Source organism: Balaenoptera musculus, chromosome 7 (assembly GCF_009873245.2).
Source record: "Balaenoptera musculus isolate JJ_BM4_2016_0621 chromosome 7, mBalMus1.pri.v3, whole genome shotgun sequence".
In the NCBI taxonomy this organism is placed as follows: domain Eukaryota; kingdom Metazoa; phylum Chordata; class Mammalia; order Artiodactyla; family Balaenopteridae; genus Balaenoptera; species Balaenoptera musculus.
The window spans coordinates 69,900,170-69,922,331 of record NC_045791.1 but is presented as its reverse complement, the minus strand read 5'-3'; the positions used below and the strand labels follow the sequence as shown (position 1 = coordinate 69,922,331).

General features: G+C 40.0%; 1 pseudogene; it reads right to left on the bottom strand.

The window, feature by feature from the left end:
• Positions 1-1,337: 1,337 nt before the first annotated feature.
• The window catches only part of LOC118897965, a 39,136-nt pseudogene continuing 18,311 nt past the window's right edge, over positions 1,338-22,162 (bottom strand).

Genomic DNA, 22,162 nt, shown 5'->3' with positions numbered 1-22,162 from the left:
GGGTCCTCATCTTGCTTAGTTAGCACTTTGACTACTTCAAATCTTCCCTCTGAACTCACCTCACCCTCACTCCCTGTCAGCAGATGACACCCTTTGTATTTAAGAGGCATCACAAGCATTGCACAGGAGCTATGCCAACTTCCGGCTACCAAATCTGCAAACATACCTGAGTTTGCCTCACCCTTGACCTTCTCATGTGGAAGTTGTCCTTCCTCCCGTGTTCTGGATCCTATCCCCTGCCACCTTCTTAGGAATCTTCCTCTTGCCTAGATTTTCCACATCTCTCTCTCTACTGGCTTTGTTGTATCAGCATTTAAAACTGCTCATGTTTCTCCCCTTTAAAAAAAGCCCTCCCTCCACCTTACCTTCCCAGCCAAATTTCTAGAAAATATTTTTGTTACCAAGGCTGTTGCCCCAGAATCATACCTCTGCCCCTCCCTGAAATAGAAACCCATCACTCTTATCTAAGTTTCAGGAGGAAGCTGCAAAGAGAAAAAAACGAGAGCTGGTTAGAAACAACTAGGCCCAAGATGGTGGAAGATTTGACTTGCAGTGACCTTGGGCCTCATTACACACCCACTGTAATGCATTAGCATGCTAAATGACACACCCACCAGTGCCGTGACAGTTGATGATTGTCATGACAACAACTAGACATGTCCCTAAGAGGACTGAAAAGGAAAGGTCCAAACCACACCCCTGTTCTTGGATAAGTCATGAATATTCTACTCTGTTCAATTTCCTCCTTTTTATTTTTTTATTTTATTTTTTTAATAGAAAATACATATTTATTATAAAATAATGTTTGTTTCATGATGAGAGTAGAAAAATAACACTATGGGCTCCAGAAGAAGTTCTGGAGCTCAGTCTCTGAGACATGGGATGAGTGGCTTTTGCATCACTCTGGAAGCACAGCCTCCTGAGGTGCCCCATGCTCCTGCAGGACGTGAGGCACCACATACACAGGGAGTGTGTGGCTCAGGTCCTGCTGGAAGCCCAAGGAGCCTACACGGTCCACACAAGATGCTCTGGCCACAGTGATCAAAGGGGAAAACTTGAGGTCAGAAGGGAATTGGTTCTGAGAAGGGCCAGGATGGCAACGACTTCGCGCCTCCCTATACTGGAGTGTAGAAGAGTCTCTTGGGCTGATGATCCTGGTTTAGAAGATGGTGCCCAGTGGCCTTATGCTTGGTTTGTTCCCCAAGGTGTCTGCGCTGAGGAACAGCTGCAACCTTTCCCAGGACAGCTTGACTCAACGTTTCTCACTGGTATGGCTAAAGTACCAGAGGTATGTGCATTCTCAGCCTGTGAGGGCTGCTGGCTGAAATTTTTGTACTTCAAATCCTGTCCATACTGGAGAAAGCAGCCGGGGTGAGCACCTCAAGCAGCAGCTCTGAGCCACAGAAGAAGAGCAAGATGCCGTTCATGATGGCTTCCAGGCGGAGCACGTAGGTCTGCAGCAGCAGGTAATAGGAGGCCATCGTGGCAGACGGGAAGGTCAAGGCCACACTAATACCAAGTGGCATCTTTCGTTGGCAGAGGTTTCCCTTTGTACCAAAGAATAGTTGAATTACTTCAATTCCAAGCTAAAGGAAGAGTATCATCACATCCAGTACTAGATTGGCTGTTGGATATGGTAGCAGGAGACCTGCCAATACAAAAGTCAGAGCTTTATACAGAAATATGAAGAGTTCCAGCAGAAAATAGGTAGCATAATACCACCCATTCAGAAAGAACAGGATTTCCAGGGGGGTGGAGGACAACCATTTACCTTCAGAATCTCACCTCACGGTGACATCTCCAGTCCTCCTCCTTTTTGTTTTGACCCTCCTATATACTGTATTTGGTGTCTCCGCCCAAACTGGGTTGAGAAATTGATTTGCAAACCAGGTTCCCACTTCTCCATTCTTTGGTCATTGAATAAAGCTTGTGCTGTTCCAGTCTCAGCATCGTTTCGTTATTGGCTGCACAAATCGATTGGAAAAAGAAACTCCCTGGCAGAGACAAGGGGTCTCAGCCCAGGCTAGGACCCAGGCTAGGGTCCAATCAATTGGATTACATTTTTAGCGTAATTATCACCATTTCCTTACCCCACATTCAACTTTTCAACTCACTGCAATCTGGCCTCAGCCTTCAGTGTGCCATAGAAACTGATCCCACCAAAGTCACCAGTGACCTCCTTGTCCCCAAATCCAAAGAACACATTTTAATTCTCAGCTTCCCTTGCTTCTCAGTAGCTCTCAATATTATTGACCCCTTCCTCTTTCATAATCATTTTTGGGGGAGGGGAACTGGGCCTTCTGGTTTTCCTTCTGTACCTGTGACTGTTCCTTCTCTGTTTTCATTACTGACTATTGATTCCTAATCTCTACCAACTTGACAATGGTGGGGTTCCCTAGAGTTCTATCCCAGGACATCTTCCTTTCTCACATTTGACTTTCTCCTTACAAGGTCTCATCGCATTTTCTATTTATATCTGTGTGCTGCTAACACCTGAATCTGAAACAGGAGGGAAGAGGGCAGGGCACAACCTTTAGAAGAATGATATAGCCCAAGGACACAACACAAACTGATTAGAACCAAACAGGTCCAAGATGGCAGACAAGTCAACTTCCACCTCGACCCTGAGCCTCAGTATATGGTCATCGTAACACATCAGCAAGCTAAATGACACACCCACTGGCGCCATGACAGTTCCAAGGCTGACCATAAAGGTCAAAAAGTGGGTGATAGCCCAATTTCTGGAAATCCCCACCCCTTCCCCAAAATACACGGAATACTCCTCCCACTCATTAGCCTATGAAGTTACCCACCCCTAAAAAGCTGACAACTCCATACCTTGGTGCCTTTCTCACCTTCTGAGATGGTCCACACTCTGTCTGGGGAATGTGTTCGTCTCTAAATAAATCCACTTCTTACCTATCACTTTGTCTCTCACTGAATTATTTCTGTGATGAGACATCAAGAACCTGAGCTTCATTAAGTCCTGCGACCAGATGTGTGATCTCAGTTAAAAGACTGTGGGTTCAAGTCCCAATCTGAGTTATATGGTTTCAAATCTATGTGAACAACCACAGTCTTTCTTTTGAGCTCCTCATATGTAAGTGCTGTCTTAATAGCTCCTCTTGAATATTTTTTAAGTGCCTCAAACTCAAAATATCCTGAAATGAACATATGAACTTTCCTCCAAAACTGCTGCTTCTCTGATGTTCTCTACCTTGGCAAATGGCAATACCATCGATCCTCTTGTTTAAGCCAGAAACCTTGACTCCTCCCTCTCACACACCTAATCAATGAGCTCACACTTCCTGCCGCACTGGGTCAGGCTGCCATCACCATTTTACTAAAACGGTATAAAATCTTCCCCATGGGTCTCTCCCCATCCAGTCTTATCTCCTCAATCCGGCCTCCCCATTTCAGGCAGAACAACCTTTTAAAAAATGCACATCTGATCATGTCACTTTCCTATTTAAAATACTTTAACGCTTCTTATTGTCCAATAGGCAACCTCTCCAGCTTCCAGCCCCTCTGTCTCACTCTTTCTCCCCTCCGGCTACACTGGAATCTTCTCAGTCGTTTGAATTGAGCAGGCTCCTGCCCACTTAGGGGTCCATACAAATGATGTTTCTTTCACTTGGAATGCTTATCCACCCTCCTTTTGGCTAATTACCTGATTACCTCCCATTATCACTTCTTCTTGGAAGCCTTCCCTGACCGCCCCCCCCCCACTAGGTTAGATCCACCTGTCTCACATTCCTGTAAGACCTGGTACTTGGCACACTTGTAATTGTCTACTTTAATGTCATTACTTGTTTCATGTTTACCTTCCCAGCTAGATTACAAGCTTCGTGAGGGTGAGGCTAGTACCTGCTTTGCCCGTATTGGCAGCAACAGCAGCACCTAGAGAAGGAACTAGCTCACTGCAGATGCTAAATCCGCGTTTCTTCTTCTAATGACCAGCTTACACATAGCTAATAGTAGTTTCTTTACCTTAGCATCTAAAACTGAAACTGGGGAACTTCCCTGGCTGTCTAGTGGTTAAGACGCCGTGCTTCCAATGCAGGAAGCTCGGGTTCGAACCCTGGTCGGGGAACTACGATCCACGCTGGTGGGTGTCTGACAGCTCCTCAGCTCGCCGGGGATGCAAAGCTGGGGCCTAGGAAACTGAAGACCACTACTTGAATCTTTTCGTCAAGGGTGCTGACGGCATGATCAGAAGCGTTCCCACCCACGCCCCTCATTTAGAGGCGCTAATGCCACCTAGTGGACAGAGTTAGTGCGCCGCCTTGGATCCTCCACTTCTTAATATTTATCGCTAACACAGCTCCACGTTCTTGTGGGTTTTAGGAACTTGTTAATAGATCGTTATGCAATGATATACTTAGGCACTATGCTAGTCTCCTCAGGGATGAACACTTTGTCTTTCTTTAATTGCATTTAATTTTTATTGAGTCTACATTGAAGTTTGATAAATGCAAATAGAAAAAACTTCTTTGGTCATTGTCATTCAGCACTTTTTCCTTTTTCATAACAAGAAAGGCAAAATTATTATGCAGGAAGACTCAAATTCTGCACCTCAGTTTCTGTATTTTAAAATGGTAATAATAGTAGCATTTACCTCAGAGGATTATGGTGAGAATCACATAAATTAATCTGTATAAAATGATAAAAAAGTACCCAGCACACAATAAACATTCAGTAAATGTTACCTATCTATTATTTATACTGTTCCACAGGGAAATTGGATACTTTTCTAGAGTGTTAAAACAAAGATAAACATTTCAATTTCTGGCACGCTCCAGAGTCATTCCTTTTGAAAACAAAGATGGCATAATCGAGAAGCTTAACTATTACAACTAGGCATAAAGTTATGGATTAAAGTTTTCATTCATTCTGTAATTCTTTCCTGAGTCTCTACTATATGCAGAAATGCTGGAAAGCAATGGGAGGGACACGAGTCGCTGACCCCAAAGAACGCAAAGTCTAGGGACAGAATTAATGTGTTGACCAAACAAATAACCTGAGAGTGATATGTTCTGTCAGGAGCGTGCAGGGGCCCTGTGAGCAGACAGTGGAGGCAACTAATGCAGTTTTTTTTTTAAATTGAAGTATAATTGACATACATTATTATATTCGTTTCAGGTGTACCACATAGTGAATTGATATTTTTATACATTATGAAATAATCACCATGATAAGTCTTGTTACCAGTTGTCACCATACAAAGTTATTACAATATTATTGACTATAATCCCTTTACCATACATTACATACCCATGAGTTATTTTGTAATTGGAAGTTTGTACCTTTTAATCCTTTTCCCCTATTTCACCCATCCCCTCACCCTCCTCCCCCTTTCTGGCAACCACCAGATTGTTCATTGTATCTATGAGTCTGTTTCTCTTTTGATGTCTTTTCTCATTTGTTTTGTTTTTTAGATTCTACATATAAGTGAAATCGTGCAATACTTGTCTTTCTCCATCTGACTTATTTCACTTCATGTAATATCCTCTAGGTCCATCCATGTTGTAGCCAATGGCAAGCTTTCATTCTTATTTTACTGCTGAGTAATATTCCATTGTGAGATATATAAATGTAGCCATCTATCTTTTTTAGCCATTCATCTATTGGTGGACACATACGTTGCTTCTGTATCTTGGCTATTGCAAATCATGCTGCAATGAACATTGGGGTGCATATATCTTTTGGAATTAGTGTTTTCATTTTCTTTGTATAAATACCTGGAAGTGGAATTGCTAGTTTGTATCACCGTTCCATTTTTAATTTTTTGAGGAAACTCCATACTGTTTTCCATAGTAGTAGTACCAATTTACATTACCAACAAAAGTGCACAACAGTTCTCTTTTCTCCATGTTCATTCTCACCAACACTTATTATTAGGTTTTTTTGTTTTGCTTTTTTTTTTTTTTTTTGACCATGCCACGTGTCTTGTGGGACCTTAGTTCCCTGACCAGGGACTGAACCTGGGCCACGGCAGTGAAAGTGCCAAGTCCTAACCACTGGACCACCAGGGAATTCCCTATTTGTTGTCTTTTTTTTTTTTTAATTGATTAATTAATTTATTTATTTTTGGCTGTGTTGGGTCTTCGTTTCTGTGCCAAGGCTTTCTCTAGTTGTGGCAAGCGGGGGCCACTCTTCATCGCGGTGCGCGGGCCTCTCACTATCGCGGCCTCTCTTGTTGCGGAGCACAGGCTCCAGACGCGCAGGCTCAGTAGTTGTGGCTCACGGGCCTAGTTGCTCCGCGGCATGTGGGATCTTCCCAGACCAGGGCTCGAACCCGTGTCCCCTGCATTAGCAGGCAGACTCTCAACCACTGCGCCACCAGGGAAGCCCTGTTGTCTTTTTGACGATAGCCATTCTGACAGGTGTGAGCTGATATCTCACTTTTTGATTTGCATTTCCCTGATGGTGATGTTGAGCATCTTTTTATATGCCTGTTGGCCATCTGTATGTCTTCTTTGCAAAAATGTCTACTCAGGTCCTCTGCCCATTTTTTAATCAAATTATTTGTTTTTTTGATATTGAATTGTATGAATTCCTTATATATTTTGGATACTAGCCCCTTATCAGTCATATCATCTGCAATTATCTTCTCCCATTCAGTAGGCTGCCTTTTGTTTTGTTGCTGGTTTCCTTCACTGTGCAAAAGCTTTTCAGTACGGTCCTATTTGTTTATTTTTGCTTTTGTTTCCCTTGCCTGAGGAGACATATCCAGAAAAATACTCCTACAACTGATATCAAAGAGCATACTGTCTATATTTTCTCCCAGGAAAATATATGGTTTCAGGTCTTATATTTAAGTCTTTAATCCATTTTGAGTTTATTTTTGTATTGGTGTAAAAAACTGGTCTAGTTTCATTCTTTTGTATGTAGCTGTCCAGTTTTCCCAGCACCATTTATTGAAGAAACTCTCATTTCATCATTGTTTATTCTTGCCTCCTTTGTCATAGATTAATTGACTATATAAACATGGGTTTATCTCTGGGCTTTCTATTCTGTTGCATTGATCTATGTGTCTGTTTTTGTGCCAGTATTACACTATTTTGATTACTATAGTTTTGTGATATACTTTGAAATCAGGGAGCATGATGCCTCCAGCTTTGTTTTTCTTTCTCAAGATTGCTTTGGCTATTTGGGGTCTTTTGTGGTCCCACACAAATTTTAGAATTATTTTGTTCTAGTTCTGTGATGCCATGGGTATTTTGATAAGGATCATACTGAATCTGTAGATTGCTTTGGGCGGTATGGAAATTTTAACAATATTCCTTCAATCCATGAGCACAGTATATCTTTCCATTTATTTGTGTCACCAAATGAATTCAGTAAAGTTGCAAGATATAAAATATACAGAAATCTGTTGTGTTTCAATACACTAATAACGAACTATCAGAAAGAGAAATTAAGAAAACAATCCTCATGCAGTTTTATGGGAAAGGCTGGTAACAGATGAGGTTGGAGTTGGAGAGATGGACTTTGTCTCTGGCAGCCCCATGGATGCCTGCTCCCCTCCTGGAGGCACTCTCCTCTTCGAGATAACTTCCTTTACCACCTTAAAACTCTGCTCTCTCTTTTCGGGTAACTGCCAACAAATCCATGTTAATATGTGAACAATCACATTTTAAGCTGTTACCTAGGAACATGTTTCTTCCAAGGGGTATATGCATTTTAAGGAAGAACTCTAGATCTTCTCACAGTTTGTGCCCCAGACCAAAAGATCACCAAACGTCCTTTTTGACCTTAAGATTCTTAAACTTAGTTCAACAGCACAGTCTACAGGATGGTGGCCAAATGATCATCAGGAAAAAAAAAAAATTAACAATGAACTTTAGTAAACAACACCATTTCGTGTGCTCATAGATGTGAAAGTATTTTGAAAGAAGAAAAAAGCGCTATGCAAATGTAGGATATTATTTCCCTCTCTGTATGCATACTCGCTCCTTCATGCCATGGGTATTGAAAGATTCAATTTGGGACTATGTTTCTGGCGCTGGGTCTAGATATCATGGTCATAACAGCTGTCATATAAATGAGCTGCATAAACCAGGGTTGCTTGTATGAGATAAATAATGCCTGACTTTCTGAAAAGATCTCTCTGGATTAAACATTGGGTTGAAAGACTTTAATTATATCTGTGTTACTCTTCAATACCAAATAATATCACAATTCATCAACAGCCTTTTGTTCTTCCAATTTAAACATAAAATTGTATTTTGTCATTTTTGTCAGCTTATCTATCTGCTTCCTATCTGCTTCTGTCCTTCCCCTCCCCACCATCAATCATCAGGGGGTAAAAAATAAAAATAAAGCAAAATTCTCCTATTCAAAGAGCAAGACTCCAGAGTAGAAGTATATAGTCAAATAAAATTAATGGCTGGGTGAACAGTGATGCAGAAGGAATGTGTCAACCCATCAAGGTGGCCACAAAATCCTGAATGTCATATCCTGTTAGGATTAAGTCACAGGTCCTCATCTAGTATCGGAGAGTAGATCTTAAGATCTTACCTCCTCAAATCCCCAAACCACCAAATCCCTCTCTGCACTAGGCTTCCCACCTCACATTTGTCAGAATTTCCACTGGGGAAGACAGAGCAACAGAGCTACTCCCCTCAGGGTCCCCATTCACACCCTCCCTCCTTTCCCCAGTCTGTTCAATTAATTTGGAGATAAATAGCATCTCCTCCTCAGAATAAGATAGGGGACGTGTTACAACCTATTTGAGACCTTCCCAAGTTTCCCAGTCCATTAGGGAAGTAATACAGTATTAGCAGGGTGCCTAGTACTGAGCTTTTGCATAATAGGCACTAAATAAATATTAGTTTAATTGAACTGAATAGTCTAAGAGGCCACAACCAAGCAGAGGCATGAGGAACCTCGGGGTCCTGTTTGGATTCTACCGCTGATGAACATGGCTAATTTATCCAAGACATTTTGTCTCCTAATAACTGGCTTTCCTAGACTGTCAAATAGTTTGTTGAGCAACCAGTCCGGTTCAAACTAAGGAAAATGCTCAACTAAATGACTAAAAAGGTGGGAGGGGGTATTGACTCTCAAAAGAGGACTTAAATTAAATTGACAATCACTGTATTTCACCTCTATTTTCACAAGTGGTCACTTTGCATTTTCTTAAAAACTCCTGTTGTGTGGTTGTTTTCTGATCTGATGTGTTGAACCAGTTTCCAAGTCTAGCTGGTGTAGCATGAATGGTCTCCTGGCTGGAGAATGCTTCTTCCAAACCACTCTGCTTTGCTCACGTTGCTCAATCCAGGTCAGCATGAGGGCCTGGGGGAGTACCCAGGCTCCCCTTCTAGTGAGTGGCTGTTTCCAGCCAACCACAAATTACAAGTTAATTGCTCTAGTGGCAATAATACTGGCTAATACAACCCCTTATTTTAAAGTTAAAAATCTCCTTAGTGTAGACAGCCTTAAATTAACTACAATTTGTAAACATTGCCCAAATTGTTGGGTCTTTCCAAAGTCATTCTGAAAACAATAGTGATGTTGTACAAATTACAAAAAGATGACATTTTTGTTTTAAAAAATATGGGGAAAATCTGGGTGGTGTGAATTAAAAAAGGAAATTCAAGACACTATGGCCTGGAAGGAAGGACTTGTTTTGGAATTAAAAAAAACCAAGATCTGAGGATTGGTTCATCTGCCTAGTAGGATCGTAAAGTACCACACCTTAAACATCATTCAAAAGTACCTGGCTTTTATTTAATTATCTTTAAAAGTCACAGAATAGACCTTCTAGGAAGGAGACATATGGGTTTGTTTTTCCCTATTCCCTGGAAACCACAGGGAACCACCAGCCATCAAGGGTCAAAATTCAAACTATTTATATCAATAAACTAAACAAAGAGTTTTAGTATTAGAAACATCACAGAGGGCAGATTTCTAAAGAAGCTCTTACTATATATTTCTTTTAAATCGTTCCTTGGTTTCAGCAACTCTGCCTTTGAAATAGTTCATATTGATCCTCTCCTCTCCCTATTGCCCTAATCCAGGTTCTCATCAACTCTTTTCTAGATTATGACAATCACCTCTAAACAGTCTCCCTCCTTTCAGGCTTGTTCCTGCATCAATCTTTCTTCTACAATGATGTCACAAATCAAAATATAAAGTGCAAAACCAAACAAAGGTAAAAAACAATGAATATATGTATATGTATAACTGAATCACTTTGCTGTACACCTGAAACTAACAACATTGTAAATCAACTATACTCCAATAAAATAAAAACAAAAAACAGAACAACAAAAAAACCAAACAAAGCTAAGTGATATATTGTTTAGGGATCTATACATAGGAGGTGAAGTAACTCTTCAAAAAAACAAGGGAATAATGAACACCAAGTATAGGATAGTGGTAATCTCTTAGGAGAGGCAAGGAGATGACACAGGAAAGAAGTGTACAAGTAGAGCAATGGAGCTGGAAATGTTTTAGTCCTTAAGTTGGATAAAAATGTTTTACTTCTTCTATCGGATGACGAGTTCACAAGTATCCATTCTACTATTCTGATTCATAATTTATATATGTGATATATATTCTTTTTAAAGTAATTAAATATTACATAATAAACTATTTTAAGTGAGGTGAGTTAGAGTCGTTTAAAGGAAAGTGTTAAATGAACATTGGTACAGATATTATGCATTATATATGGTGATAATGTGAAAGTGGTAGAAACATGACCAAAATTTAGGAAATATAGGCCTATGGAAAAAAAATCCATATTTCTTAGCAGATCATAAAAAGGGTAGTCTGGCTCAAGTGTACTTTTCCAGCAATTTCCTCTCACTGCCTCCCTCCCAAATGTACCAAACAAACCATAATCTCTCATGTTTTGGGGCTCTTGCACGCGCTGTTTCCTCCTCCTGAACTCTCCACCTACCTCTCTCCGCTTGATGAATTCCTACTCATTCTGAAAGACCCAGATTAGATTTTACCTTCCCCAGGGTACTGAGGTACCCTACCACAGCCTCCAGGCAGAGTTATTTCCCCTTTACCTTTCCAGAGTGTTCTGTTACCCATCCTCTGTTATTGCACTCATAAATTGTAGGCTTGTTTGTTGTTTACCAATCTCTCCATCTAAATGATAAGTTCCTTGAGGCCAAAACTTACTCAACTTTGCACCTTCAGTACCCAGGGCAGTGCACAGCATCCAGAAGGTGTTACTCCATAAGTAACTGAGGACTGATCTCAACAAAGAGCCAGGAGTACATCAGTAAGCCTTCCCCTGCTTGAGTTGCACTGTGACCTCCAGCTCACTTAGACTCTCAAAGGATATAGCAATTTGAAGACTAATTCTGCAGTCAAAGGGTGGTTAAAGACAAATAAGCCAACACACCGAGGAGAGAAAAGTTTACAGAGGCAGAAAGCCACTGAACCCAGAGTGTTCTCAAAGCAGGAAGCTGCACTAGAGAGGGACTGAGAAACTGTCATTTAAACACACACCTCTACTCTCCATGGGCAGGCACGCATACAGAAATGACTGGAACCTTTTGTCATTAGCTCACAGAAGCTTCCAGAGCTTCAAAGATTGAGGGAGACTGACAGTGGGGTAGGGGATTGGCAGAGGAATATAACAGACGAAAAGGAGAAGAAAATTGGTCTTACTACCAATTCAGTGAACATCCACCCACCATGGCAACTCAGAATGAGGAGAAGTTGGCATGAGCTGTAGCCACATCAGGACCACTGATCTCTGAAGCAGGCGTTCAGAGAACAATGATGTCTGCATTATTAGACTACGATGAATAGAGCTGGGTTTAGGTAAAAACAGTAGATTAAGGGCAGCTTGTCTTGAAAGCCTTTCCATTTTTCTTCACCATTCATTCAACAATGATTTACTGAGCACAATTATTTGACAGGCATGGTACAAGGTGCTATGAGACCTCAAAGATGATTAAGATTTAGTCTTTCCTTCAATGAATTCACAGCCTACAGGGGGGCAAATGTGACATCTGTACAAATAATTACAATATAATTTAGAATTAATAATTATCCTATGTGAAGTATAAACCAAGAAATGTGGAAACACAGAGGACAGGAAGCTAAGTCTCAATTTAAAGATACTGACAAAGAAGGAATAACTAAAGGAGGTGACATATCATTTGAATATTGAAGAAGGAGTGGAATTTTAACAGATATGGACAGAAATGAGATGTTCAAGAAAGAAGGAAAATGTGAGCATGGAGCAAATTCTGAGAATCTAGTGCACCCTTTTCATTCTGAAAGAATTAGTCCAGAAATCTTTGAGACTGTCCCAAATAACAAATACTCCTAAGGCATATAATACCTCTTTATACCACTTAAGAGAATTAGGCCACAACAGAGAAAATTAAAGGGCATATACCAGCCCCACAACTGTACACCATAGCAAAAATTATATATTGCTAAATGATGTGGGCTTTCAGCATTGAATGCAAAATAGATAATACAAATGTGGAATTGGTTTTTTCAACTTATTTCGAAAAGGGCCTCGGGGGTGTGGGGTTGGACTAATCATAATTCATGGTTCATGATACTACTCTTCCTTGGCTAATGCATGAAAACCCTTATTTAATTGCTTGTTAGTCGGGTAGTTATTTTTAATAATGTAACAATTTCTGATTTTGGCAAAAATAACAGAGTAACTGGTACTGGACTTATGCTCCCACTGTAAACAACTAGAAAGTTGGACAAAATATAGGGAAAACCCCCCAAGCTTTCAGATATTGGAAAACAAGCTGTTCAGTTAAGTGACCCCTGAGGAAAGGCAATCAAATAAAATGGTCCTATGCTCACTCTGGCTTTCTACATGGAGGTACTTTCCAGACCATACCACAAGGTAGAGGAACCCAAACAGAGTACAGAAGTTGAGTAATGAGTTGAGGAGACAAAAATCAGAAAGACAGCAAAATCCAGACATACAACAATGCAAAATGACAATTTCCAGCATCCATTTAAAAAATATTAGACATGAGAAGAAACAAGAAAATGTGACCTATGACCAGGAGAAAAGTTGTTGAAAATAGAATAATAATTTCTTGTCAAAAATAACATAAGCCAGAAGATAATATTTCTAACACACTGAAAAGCAAAACATGCTTGAAAGTGCTGAAAGTAAAATGCTGTCAACATAGAATTCTATATCTACCAGAAATATCTTTCTAAAATGAAGGCTATGGCCATTACGGAGTAACAGGGACTGGGTTTGCCCTCCTGTATTAAACCACTTAAAAAAACAGGCAAAATATATGAGCCAATGATTTTTAGACAGTGAACAATAGTCAGTGCAGGACAATGACCATTGAGAAAGGCTAAACAAACCAGGTTAAGTTCTGTGATCACTCCAGAGATTCATTCCAGGCCACATTACAGGCAGGAAAAACTCAAGAGTCTGGTGGGATTGGGATGAGACCTCAAACAATGTGCCCAACATGAACACAAAAATAATGAGGAAAGAAATGGAAGGTATTTTAAAATCAAAATCAAACTGCTAAGACTGAAAACTATAATATATGAAATGAAAAATTACTGGATGGGATTAACCGCAGTCTAGGTACTTCAGAAGAAAGCATTAGTTAATTTGAGGACATAGAAGTATCCAAAATAAAATACACACAGAAAAAAAAGACTGAAGAAAAAATTAACAGAGCATTAATAATCTTTGAGACAATATCAAATTACCTAAAATATATGCAATTGCAATTCCAGAAGCAGATGAGAGAGATGGGGGTGACAAAAAAAATTTTTTTGAAGAAATAATGTCTGAAATTTCAGAGGGGAAAAAAGAAACATCACATGAGACAGATAGAACACAGAGACCAAGATGGTAGATTTAAGTCCAACAATGACAATAATAAATATAATTGGTAAAAACACTCCAATTAAAAAGCAAAACTGTCACACTTGATAGAAAAACAACTCCCAGCTATTTTCTGTCTGCAAGAAATGCACTCTAAATGTAAAGATATAGACAAATTAAATTTGAAAGATGAAATAAGATATACCACGCCAACACCAATCAAAGGAAAGCTGGACTAGAGATATAAATATCAGATGAAGTTCATTTCAGTAAAAGGAATATTATGAGGGATAAGAAAGGAAATTTCACAATAATCAAGGAATCAATTCATTAAGTGAACATAAAAATTCTAAATGCATATGAAACTAATAACAGGGCTTTGAATATACAATGCAAAAACTGACAGAACTAAAAGAAATAGACAAATCTATAATTTTTCAATACTGCACTCTCAATAATTGATAGAAATGACAGGCAGACACAAAATCAGGGAGAACACAGAAGATCTGAACTGCACCATTAAACAAGTTGCTCTAGTCAATGATTATAGAACAACTCATATTCACTAAGCCATGAGATATCTATCCTATCATACAGAAATTACCCATATCAAGAAAAAAAGAGAAAGGACATTACTACTGATCCTACAGACATTAAAATGATAATAAAAGAATATTAATAATTTTATGCAAATACATTTCAAAACTAAAATGAAATAGGAACATTCGTTGAAAGACTCAACAACCAAAGCTCACTTAAGAATAAACAGATAACCTGAATGGCCCTATATATAATTAAAAATTGAATTTGTAGTTAAGAATGTTCTCACAAAGAAAATTCCAAGGCCGGATGACTTCTCTGGTGAATTCTACAAAGATTTAAGGAAGAAATAATGCCAATTCTACACAAACTCTTCCAGAAACTCCAGATGTGAAAATTCTTTCCAACTCATTCCATAAAGTTAGTTTTACCCTGATACTAAAACCAGACAAACATTACAAGAAAGGAAAAAAAAAAAAAAGACCAATATTCCTCAAGAAACAAATGCAAAAAATTTTTAAATATTAGCAAAACAAATCCAACCATAGTTCAACCATATATAAAAAGGATAACATATCATGAATAAGTAGAGTTTATCCCAGGCCAAAGGAACAATACAAATGGAAAAGTATGTATCCTACACCACATACAAAAATCATCTCAAGATGAATTAAGGGTTTAAATACAAAAAAGAAAACTTTAAAATTCATGGTAGAAAATAAAAGAAAATTATTTAGACCTTCAAATAGGGAAAGATTTCTTGTATAAGATATTTTCTTAAAAAGCATCTGCTACAAACATTGATAAATTATATTAAAATTAGTATATTTTGTTCATCAAAAGATATCTTCAAGAAAATGAAGAGTAAAGTAAAATGGAGATAAAATATTTGCAATACACATATAATTAGTCTCAAAAATATAAAAAGAGTTTCTACCAATCAATAAGAAAAAACACATAAAATTAGAAAAAATAACAAAAGAAACCTTAAAACATTTGCCAGGAGCAGAAACACATACAGCCAGTAAACATATGAGGAAATGTTCAGTATCATTAGTAAATAAAACCCAACTCACACTCACTAAGCCATGAGACAGTTTATTACCTTACACAACAAGAAGGTCATGTGTAGTGTGGGTCTCAGGCAGGCCACACACAAGTTCGACATCCCTTCTCTGTGCTCTCCAGGTGCCTCCCTCCTCCTTACTTCTACTCCATCCTTCCCATAAGAAAAGATACTCTTTCTTCCACATGACTCTTTTCAGGAGTAAGAAAATCTTTGTTCCCTTTATATCCTATTGACCAGGATTGAGTCATTTGCTCCATCCTGATCAAATGCTAGAAGGGGAGTGAGAATACCATGCTTGGTTTAGACTCATGACTCAAAGAGTTGTGGAGTCAACACCACATCCCCTGCACAAGGGACTGCAAAGAGTTATATATGGCTGTAGCACAAACAGAATGAGGTAGTGAATGGCAATAGTTGAGGTGCTGGAAGCTAAAGGAGAGAGAGACTGTTTCCAGAAGGACCGTGGTCAAAGGTGTCAAACACTACAGAGAGGTTACTTGAAGGAACTTGTCAAAGTGCCCATTGAAATTACTTTCGGGAGATTACTGGGGCTCTGAGAGGGTAGTTTCAGTCACGATGGGTGAAGTCAGGTTTTAGAGGCTTGAAGACTAAGTGAGAGATGAAGATGGAAAGATCACAAGTGTAGATATTCTTACAAGAAGTTAGATGGTAAATGGGGAGAGACAAGGGGTTGACAGCAACACCCTGGTTACCAAGTGCTCTGAGAGAGGAATCACTCAACCTGGGCTGGTCCTAGTTAATAATATGGTATTGCATATTTGAACATTGGTAAGAGTAAATCTTAAAAGTTCTCATCACAAGAAAAAAAAATTTGTAACTATGTATGGTGACGAATGTTACCTAGACTAATTGTGGTGATCATTTTGCAATGTATACAAATGTTGAATCCTTACGTTGTATACCTGAAACAAATATAATGCTATGTGTCGATTATACCTTAAGTTTAAAATTCTTTTAAAAAATGGAAAATAAATTTTAAAAGAAAGGAAGAAAGAAAAAGACCCCGAAACAATGGACCTCAGGGCAAGAGATCCCTGGAGCCAAGCGGGGCCACAATCTCTTGCTTGCCACCATCCTTCCCAGCCCCCCATCCCCCCCCCCCATTATGGTCCTGCCTGGCTCTGTGACAGCAGAGTTACCCACAGCTTCTAGAACGAAGCCTGGGAGGTACTCAGTGATGACTGTTAACTACTTTCTTGGCTTAAAAGTGATTATGGAGACAGAGGGGCTTTCCTATTCCTGTCAGCATGGTCAGGTCCTCATTCGTGGACCAGGTCCAGTTCTGAGAGCCACAGCTGAGAAGAGAAGCAGGGCGTGTGGCCAGGGCACACAAAGGAGACCATGATTAAAGGGTTGGAAAAGAGAGCCTGTGAGGCAGGTTTTAAGGAACTGGATTTTTTCCTAGAAAAAAAGAGGCTAGAGGATGACTCAATTGTCATCTTAAGTGTCTGAGGGGTAATTACGACGGGAGTGATACCCAGCTCCTCTCCATCCCAAACCCACCCGAGGAGCCATATTTATCCTGTGGCAGGAGGAGGTCAGCCGAACGATACGGAGCGTTTCACTTTAGTAAAATCTGACGTTCACAGAAGCCTCCATCTGCCTCAGGCCATCACGAGGGTCAGGCTAGACTTTCTGTCTAAAACTCAAAAAATAAACTGGGTGACTGCTGGAATTTTTCTCCAACTTTAATTCTTAATGTCCTCCTCTACCATATTCTCTTTTATTTCCGTAGGCTTATCAGAACAAAGTTAGCAAAAGCTTTCTCGAATGAGGAAACATGTTATGAATCACTTAAAATTCTCTTTAGCCGCATCTATCGTTGAAGCAACCACAGTAAAAAATGTATGTATACGCTTTCTAAGCAGACAATTAGAACACAGCTGGGAAAATATTTAAGATTTTTATTTTTCCCTCAAGTTAGCGTCTTACCAGTCAAATTGCTATGGGTATAGTTTGCTCAACAGACTTGAGAATCATTTGGAGGTCTAATTCAAGCACAGGGCTTATAAAAAATATTCCCTAGATCATCCGTTCTTAGTTGTTTTTGTTTAAAGATAATGGCAGGGGTTTCCCAGGTGGTGCAGTGGTTAAGAGTCCGCCTGCCAATGCAGGGGACATGGGTTCGGGCCCTGGTCCAGGAGGATCCCACATGCCTCGGAGCAACTAAGCCCCAGCGCCACAACTACTGAAGCCTGCGCGCCTAGAGCCGGTGCTCCGCAACAAGAGAAGCCAAGGCAATGAGAAGCCCGCGCACCGCAATGAAGACCCAACACAGCCAAAAATAAAAAATAAATTAAAAAAAAAAAGATAATGGCAGGTTTTCATGTCTCTGCTTCTTGTGAATTCTGTGTCTATACAGAGGAGCTGGAGGAATTTCTCAGGATGTCAAAACTACTGAAGGACATTTGGTACAATAAATTAGAAAACAGACTCTGGTCAAAAAACAGCAGAGTAACAATAGCTAACCTTTGTGTGAGGCTAGTGGGTGCCATGTGCTTTTCCTGTTAATCTGCATAATGGTCCTGTGAGGGAGGTATCAGTATCCTCATCTGACAGATCAGAACACAGACTCAGAGAGACGAGTAACTTGCTCAAGGTCATGTAGCTAGCAAGTGGTGACATCCAGATTCAAATCCAGGTCTGCTTGACTCCAAAGTCTGTTGTTTTCATGTTGCTGCCCTGCTCCTGGTGTAGGAATTTGCTGTGTGGATGGGCTAGCCTCTAACATAGGACCATGCAATTTAAGAGGTTGTTTGGGTCCATCCCCTGATTTCATTATTTTGCTAAGAGAGCTCATTAGCTCCCAAGGTCGGTGAAATCAATGGTTGACAGGGACATCGTAATTAAACAGCTTCACCACCTTTCTGCAGTTCCATTTCCCACCCTCTCCATGAAATAATCTGTTGAATTTTTTTTGGTCTGCAACTTTTTAAAACATTTTATTTTTTTATTGAGGTAAAATTGGTATATAACATGGTACAAGTTTTGGGTGTACAACATTATATAATTCAACATCTGTATAAACCACAAAGTGATCACCGCCAAAGGTCAAGTTACCATCCATCACCATACAACTGACCCTACAACTTAAAGTCTTTAGAGCTATGGCTTCTTAATTCCCACGGGTAAGCACAGTCCTTCCTCAAGATTCTTTAGGTAGTCCTGGCTCTAAAGTAGTGTTCCTTAAGGAGTGGTCCACCGACCTTCTACAATAGCACCTGGGCTATTAGCTAAAAACATAAATTCCAGGGCCTTACCGCTGATCTACTGAATCAAAGTCTCTGGGGGTAATCTAAGTATTTAACAAGTATTTAATCTAAATATTTAACAAATATTTATACATGCTAAAATTTGAGATGTATTGCTCCTAAAGCAATGTGGTGCTTAACCTTGGGTGCACATTGTAATCACCTGGGGAATTTATGTCTGTGTTCCCCTTCCAGAGATTCTGATTTGTCTGGGGTGTGGCCATGGGCAGAGTTTTTTAAGAGCTCCCCAGGGGATTCTTAGATACAAACAAGACTGAGAATCACTTTCCTAGTCCTAGAACACTGCTTCGCAAACGTAAGCATGCATCAGAATCACCTGGAGGGCTTGTTAAAGCACAGATGGCCGGGTCCTACCCCTCAGAATTTGATTCAGTAGATCTGGAGTGGGACCTGATAATTTGCATTTTTAACAAATTCCCAGGTGATGCTGTTTCAGGGACCACATATTGGGAGCCACTGGTTTAGAGATTCTTGGATATTAGCATGTATCACTGCAAGATTTTAAATAAGTAAGAAAAAATCTCTTTGCTGCTTTGAAATCTTCAGGGACACCTTGTACTTTCCAGTCCTAATTCAAATAATTTTTCATATGTTTGGTCCACCAAGATCAAGTCAGCCTTGTAAATAGAAGAATTACTAACCTATTTTTCCCAGAGGAGATTTAGATATTGGAGGGAGCGAAAGCAGCATTTACCTGGAATAAATAGTTAGATTTCTTAGGCAAATTGCCCCTTGCAAAGCTAGAAGAAAGCTGATGACTGGAGATCCATGAAAGTATAGGTCACTTCCAATATCAAGGTATGTACTAGAGCAATAAAATGGTATGGAAAATCAGACTTTTTGCACAAGCACTTGAATAAATCTTGGCCTTGTCATTATTGACTCTGTTTCCATTCCTGCTATTGCTAGAGAAGATGGGTGCAGTAACCGATTTCTTCAGGACTAGGGATCACTAGGGAGAGGCAGGGTCACTTTGAATGGCCTGACGGGCTCTGCACTGTGCAATTCTGGGGCACTGTTCATGTAGACTTTGGTGTGAATCGTACCCTCTGCAGTTGTGCTACATGGCAGACCTGGGAGAGGGCTACACACTTTCTGGAGTTATAGAAATCTTAGCAGTCTCTCCCTAGGAACTGTTATACACATGCCCAGAGGTCAAAGTTCAGTCCACTGCTCCGCCCTGACCACACCTGCTTCTCCTGCTTCCAGGCACTGGCTCTGAGTGACCCACCAGGGGAGGGATGGGGAAAACAAGAAATTCCCATGGTATCTGTTCACACACATAGAGAGAGACGTGGGAAACCTAGCTGGGGAAACCTTGAGAGCCCAGGGCAGCACAGAAAGGAGGTCTCTGAGTGAGGCATAGACCTTGAGCATACAGGGCCTGAGTATATGCCTGTGAACCGCAGATCCTTTTCAGAGCTGTGGATAAAAGTTAGATCTTGCCCCTCAGCCAGGTTCCTTTATTTTCCCTACTGCCTCCTGCACCCTAGAGCAACGATATTCTATTCAACTCAGTCTGGAGAAGTTCCAGTTCTAAACATTTTTCTCTCAGCCTGGAGGTCTGCCCTGGCTTTAGCTCTAGAAACGTGGTTATTCTAAACTGCAGTCTGAAGGACCATCAGGATGTCGCCCCTCCAACTGCCCACTCAGGCATCTACTCTGGCTCTTTCTAGGACATCTAGCATCACCCATCCCCCTCAAATGGAAGTAGCTTTTGAGGCTGAGGACCTAAGCTAGGAGGTGAGGAGTGAGGCCAATGCGGACAATTCAAGGGAATAAATTATTGACTGAAGTAAATCTTCCAGAGAACAAGAATAAAATTTGGAAGATCCATTGCCCCTTCCAGGTATTTCACCTCAAACCATTGTTAGGCACTGAATGTCTCCCCAAAATTCACATATTGAAGCCCTATCCCTAAGTGTGACTGTATTTGGAGTAAGGCAGTAACTAAAATTAAATCAAGTCATAAGGATTAGTCACATGATTAATAGGTCATAATCCTATTAAGGTCAATAGGATTAGTGTCTTTTTTTTTTAACATCTTTATTGGAGTATAATTGCTTTACAATGGTGTGTTAGTTTCTGCTGTATAACGAAGTAAATCAGCTATATGCATACATATATCCCCATATCTCCTCCCTCTTGAGTCTCCCTCCCACCCTCCCTATCCCACCCCTCTAGGTGGTCACAAAGCTCCCAGCTGATCTCCCAGTGCAGTGCTATGCGGCTGCTTCCACTAGCTATCTATTTTACATTTGGTAGTGTATATATGTCCATGCCACTCTCTCACTTTGTCTCAGCTTACCCTTCCCCCTCCCCATGTCCTCAAGTCCATTCTCTACGTCAGTGCCTTTATTGCTCTCCTGCCCCTAGGTTCTTCAGAACCATTTTTATTTTTTAGATTCCATATATGTGTGTTAGCATACGGTATTTGTTTTTCTCTTTCTGACTTACTTCACTCTGTATGAAAGACTCTAGGTCCACCCACCTCACTACAAATAACTCAGTTTCGTTTCTTTTTATGGCTGAGTAATATTCCATTGTATATATGTGCCACATCTTCTTTATCCATTCATCTGTCGATGGACACTTAGGTTGCTTCCATGTCCTGGCTATTGTAAATAGTGCTGCAATGAACACTGTGGTACATGACTCTTTTTGATTATGGTTTTCTCAGGGTATATGCCCAGTAGTGGGATTGCTGGGTCTTATGGTAGTTCTATTTATAGTTATTTAAGTAACCTCCATATTGTTCTCCATAGTGGCTGTATCAATTTACATTCCTACCAACAGTGCAAGAGGGTTCCCTTTTCTCCACACCCTCTCCAGCATTTATTGTTTGTAGATTTTTTGATGATGACCATTCTGACTGGTGTGAGGTGATACCTCATTGTAGTTTTGATTTGCATTTCTCTAATGATTAGTGATGTTCAGCATCCTTTCATGTGTTTGTTGGCAATCTGTATATCTTCTTTGGAGAAATGTCTATTTAGGTCTTCTGCCCATTTTTGGATTGGGTTGTTTGTTTTTTTGATATTGAGCTGCATGTATATTTCAGAGATTAATCCTTTGCCAGTTGCTTTGTTTGCAAATATTTTCTCCCATTCTGAGGGTTGTCTTTTTGTCTTGTTTATGGTTTCCTTCGCTGTGCAAAAGCTTTTAAGTTTCATTAGGTCCCATTTGTTTATTTTTGTTTTTATTTCCATTTCTCTAGGAGGTGGGTCAAAAAGGATCTTGCTGTGATTTATGTCATAGAGTGTTCTGTCTATGTTTTCCTCTAAGAGTTTGATAGTGTCTGGACTTACATTTAGGTCTTTAATCCACTTTGAGTTTATTTTTGTGGATGGTGTTAGAGAGTGTTATAATTTCATTCTTTGACATGTAGCTATCCAGTTTTCCCAGTACCACTTATTGAAGAGGCTGTCTTTTCTCCATTGTATATTCTTGCCT